General features: G+C 48.3%; 1 long non-coding RNA gene across 1 annotated transcript; it reads left to right on the top strand.

Annotated features, from left to right (window-relative positions):
- Positions 1–2,819: 2,819 nt before the first annotated feature.
- LOC125630826 (uncharacterized) lies at positions 2,820–4,281 on the top strand. Its single transcript, XR_012666803.1, has 2 exons — positions 2,820–3,133; positions 3,723–4,281. It is a non-coding gene; the product is annotated as an uncharacterized LOC125630826 (long non-coding RNA).
- The last annotated feature ends 1,018 nt before the right edge of the window (positions 4,282–5,299 follow it).

Consider the following 5,299-nt stretch of genomic DNA (forward strand, 5'->3'; position numbering starts at 1 on the left):
AGCTCCACTAAGCTGCTCCAGCTAATCCCTCTGATATTCAATGCAGTCTACACATAACACAATAAATGCAGCTGGAATGCATGCATATAAACGCTGGAATTCAAATCTATGGAACACAAAACAGACATGCTCTCTTAGTCCTTCCTCGTATGTGTTTATAGATTAATGGATTTTTAAGGCAGAAGGAACCATTTGGTCATCTAGTATGAGCTCCTGCATAACATAGGGGCATAGAATTTCAGCAGTTACTCCTGTGTTGAGCCGAATAACTTGTATTTGGCTGGATCATATTTTCCAGATAGCTCAGTGGTTTGAGCATTGGTCTGCTAAACCCGGGTTGTGAGTTCAATCCTTGAGGGGGCCATTTAGGGATCTGGGACAAGAATGGGAGATTGGTCCTAGTTTGAGCAGGGGTTTGGACTAGATGACCGCCTGAGGTCCCTTCCAACCCTGATAATCTATGAACACATCTTGCTTTGAAGACTTCAAGAGATACAGAATCCATCACTTCCCTTGAATGTTTGTTACCCTTTGTATCACCATTGCTGACCCATTCCCAGTGGCTACTGCCAGCTCCAGCAGAGCAGAGCTAAGGCTGAATTGCAGGAGTGGTGTTTGCCTGAACTTTGTAATTACTAATTTCCATAAGTTTACATTTGTGTTACCTTAACTCTTCATTCGCTAATATTTCGAGGTTTAAATTTGGCCACCTCCCACATTCTGGAAGGGGGCAAAGCACCACTGGGCAACCTTAACTCTGAGTTACTGAAGGCTTTGGGCAGATAATATTCCTAACACAGTACCTTTAATGGTATCTACAATACATTGTATGCAGTATCAGGAACCTTTTCAACAGTCTCTCATATGATGGGGTGGGGGCAACCAGATAACACCAATAAAACATTATTTCTGACTCCCTTGCCCACCAATCATTTCTAATCTCTAAACAAATTCAGTCAGCCAACTGAGCAAATGGGGGCTCTTCCCCCTTCCTCAATCACTATATTTGGCTCCCTGACATCTACTCCTCTGCTACCTTCCACCGTGGTTCCTCTGTCCCTCCTGAAACTGAAGAAGCAGCTTCCCTCCCCTCTGCTCCCAGCCATCCCCCCTGAACAGGTCACACGCCATCCTGTTCCCCCTTTCTCTCTCTTGCCAGGTCACAGGGCTCAGGCTAGGGTGAACCTGTCAGTCTGTATCCTGCAACAGATGTCTGGGGAGGGCCTACACAGACACCGTCCACCCCTTTACAAGCATGTGATTTCCCTTGAGTTAACTGGCAATCAACTGACTTGAGGTAAAAAAACCAAAACCCTAGTATAGAGAATCTCCTTGATCTTGGGTTTCACTGGGGAAAAAGTTGCATTTTAAACTAATCCTTGTTATCTAACCCATGGTAAATTTCTAGTGGAGAACAGGCAGCTGTAATTCTAACCCTTGTTATCTGGTCAAGGTAAACGCTAGGGGACAGCAGGACAAAATCATAGTTTGAATGTCTGTACCATCTCCTGTGAGTGTGTCTCATTTTTCCAGAGTCCCACCACCTTTCCAATCTGACCCCTGATTTGAAGGGGAGGAGTTGACCTTTGCTTAAAAATATTTTTTAAAATCATTTTCAAAAACTCTTTCCAACCAGGTGAAAGAGGAACACATCTGTTTCTACAGGATGGAGCTGAAAGTCACTCGTGGTACTAAAGTTCTTTAAGCGAAGGCACCAATTTCTGTAGGAGCCACACAGGTTATAGCAGAAGCACAATCCAATGGGAGGTAAAAATAAGACTTGATGCCTTGGGCTACTACCAATGTCTCAGTGCTTGTGTTGGGAGGGAAATGTTTGCCCCACAGCTGGGAGAGAAGAGAGAAGGAAAAGAGTGTCCCTGAGTTGGACAGTGCTCCCAAAATTCGAGGCAGGTTTTAGATGGTGTACAGTAAATAAAGCCTCCCTGGGGACACACATTCTAGTCTGTTCAGTTTTAATTGTGGTATCTAAAGAATGAGGATAAAAAGAAATATTGGACAGCTGCTTCATTGCCTGAACCCTGTCCACCCTGGGCCCCTTGTGTCCCTGACATACGTCATCACAGAAGATGATGCAACAATGCTGTGATGCCAGCAGTTCTTGATGACGGACTGTGCTGCATAAGGAGGGTCTGCCAGAGACCATGGAAGAGGAGGAGGAGGAGGAGCAACTGTTAGCCCTGGTCTACACTAGGACTTTAGGTCGAATTTAGCAGCGTTAAATCGATGTAAACCTGCACCCGTCCACACAATGAAGCCCTTTATTTCGACTTAAAGGGCTCTTAAAATCGATTTCCTTACTCCACCCCTGACAAGTGGATTAGCGCTTAAATCGACGTTGCCGGCTCGAATTTGGGGTACTGTGGACACAATTCGATGGTATTGGCCTCCGGGAGCTATCCCAGAGTGCTCCATTATGACCGCTCTGGACAGCACTCTCAACTCAGATGCACTGGCCAGGTAGACAGGAAAAGAACCACGAACTTTTGAATCTCATTTCCTGTTTGGCCAGCGTGGCAAGCTGCAGGTGACCATGCAGAGCTCATCAGCACAGGTGACCATGATGGAGTCCCAGAATCGCAAAAGAGCTCCAGCATGGACCGAACGGGAGGTAAGGGATCTGATCGCTGTTTGGGGAGAGGAATCCGTGCTATCAGAACTCCGTTCCAGTTTTCGAAATGCCAAAACCTTTGTCAAAATCTCCCAGGGCATGAAGGACAGAGGCCATAACAGGGACCCGAGGCAGTGCCGCGTGAAACTGAAGGAGCTGAGCAAGCCTACCAGAAAACCAGAGAGGCGAACAGCCGCTCTGGGTCAGAGCCCCAAACATGCCGCTTCTATGATGAGCTGCATGCCATTTTAGGGGGTTCAGCCACCACTACCCCAGCCATGTTGTTTGACTCCTTCAATGGAGATGGAGGCAATACGGAAGCAGGTTTTGGGGACGAAGAAGATGATGATGATGAGGAGGTTGTAGATAGCTCACAGCAAGCAAGCGGAGAAACCGGTTTTCCCAACAGCCAGGAACTGTTTCTCACCCTAGACCTGGAGCCAGTACCCCCCGAACCCACCCAAGGCTGCCTCCTGGACCCAGCAGGCGGAGAAGGGACCTCTGGTGAGTGTACCTTTTAAAATACTATACATGGTTTAAAAGCAAGCCTGTGAAAGGATTACTTTGCCCTGGCATTTGCGGTTCTCCTAGATGTAGTCCTAAAGCCTTTGCAAAAGGTTTCTGGGGAGGGCAGCCTTATTGCGTCCTTCATGGTAGGACACTTTACCACTCCAGGCCAGTAACACGTACTCGGGAATCATTGTAGAACAAAGCATTGCAGTGTATGTTTGCTGGCATTCAAACAACATCCGTTCTTTATCTCTCTGTGTTATCCTCAGGAGAGTGAGATATAATTCATGGTCACCTGGTTGAAATAGAGTGCTTTTCTTCAGGGGACACTCAGAGGAGCCCATTCCTGCTGGGCTGTTTGCCTGTGGCTAAACAGAAATGTTCCCCGCTGTTAGCCACAGGGAGGGGGGAAGGTTGAGGGGGTAGCCACGCGGTGGGGGGAGGCAAAATGCGACCTTGTAACGAAAGCACATGTGCTATGTATGTAATGTTAACAGCAAGGTTTACCCTGAAAGAGTGTAGCCACTGTTTTATAAAATGTGTCTTTTTAAATACCGCTGTCCCTTTTTTTTTTCTCCACCAGCTGCATGTGTTTCAATGATCACAGGATCTTCTCCTTCCCAGAGGCTAATGAAGCTTAGAAAGAAAAAAAAACGCACTCGCGATGAAATGTTCTCCGAGCTCATGCTGTCCTCCCACACTGACAGAGCACAGACGAATGCGTGGAGGCAAATAATGTCAGAGTGCAGGAAAGCACAAAATGACCGGGAGGAGAGGTGGCGGGCTGAAGAGAGTAAGTGGCGGGCTGAAGAGAGTAAGTGGCGGGCTGAAGACAGGGCTGAAGCTCAAATGTGGCGGCAGCGTGATGAGAGGAGGCAGGATTCAATGCTGAGGCTGCTGCAGGACCAAACCAGTATGCTCCAGTGTATGGCTGAGATGCAGCAAAGGCAGCTGGAGCACAGACTGCCACTGCAGCCCCTCTGTAACCAACCGCCCTCCTCCCCAAGTTCCATAGCCTCCACACCCAGACGCCCAAGAACGGGGTGGGGGGGCCTCCGGCCAACCAGCCACTCCACCACAGAGGATTGCCCCAAAAAAAGAAGGCTGTCATTCAATAAATTTTAAAGTTGTAAACTTTTAAAGTGCTGTGCTTAAAGTGCTGTGTGGCATTTTCCTTCCCTCCTCCACCACCCCTCCTGGGCTACCTTGGTAGTCATCCCCCTATTTGTGTGATGAATGAATAAAGAATGCATGAATGTGAAGCAACAATGACTTTATTGCCTCTGCAAGCGGTGATTGAAGGGAGGAGGGGCGGGTGGTTAGCTTACAGGGAAGTAGAGTGAACCAAGGGGCGGGGGGCTTCATCAAGGAGAAACAAACAGAACTTTCACACCGTAGCCTGGCCAGTCATGAAACTGGTTTTCAAAGCTTCTCTGATGCGTACCGCGCCCTCCTGTGCTCTTCTAACCGCCCTGGTGTCTGGCTGCGCGTAACCAGCAGCCAGGCGATTTGCTTCAACCTCCCACCCCGCCATAAACGTCTCCCCCTTACTCTCACAGATATTGTGGAGCACACAGCAAGCAGTAATAACAGTGGGAATATTGGTTTCGCTGAGGTCTAAGCGAGTCAGTAAACTGCGCCAGCGCACCTTTAAACGTCCAAATGCACATTCTACCACCATTCTGCACTTGCTCAGCCTGTAGTTGAACAGCTCCTGACTACTGTCCAGGCTGCCTGTGTACGGCTTCATGAGCCATGACATTAAGGGGTAGGCTGGGTCCCCAAGGATACATATAGGCATTTCAACATCCCCAACAGTTATTTTCTGGTCTGGGAATAAAGTCCCTTCCTGCAGCTTTTGAAACAGACCAGAGTTCCTGAAGATGCGAGCATCATGCACCTTTCCCGGCCATCCCACGTTGATGTTGGTGAAACGTCCCTTGTGATCCACTAGAGCTTTCAGCACTATCGAAAAGTACCCCTTGCGGTTTATGTACTCGGCGGCTTGGTGCTCCGGTGCCAAGATAGGGATATGGGTTCCGTCTATAGCCCCACCACAGTTAGGGAATCCCATTGCAGCAAAGCCATCCACTATGACCTGCACATTTCCCAGGGTCACTACCCTTGATATCAGCAGATCTTTGATTGCGTGGGCTACTT

Source organism: Caretta caretta, chromosome 2 (genome assembly GCF_965140235.1).
Source record: "Caretta caretta isolate rCarCar2 chromosome 2, rCarCar1.hap1, whole genome shotgun sequence".
In the NCBI taxonomy this organism is placed as follows: domain Eukaryota; kingdom Metazoa; phylum Chordata; order Testudines; family Cheloniidae; genus Caretta; species Caretta caretta.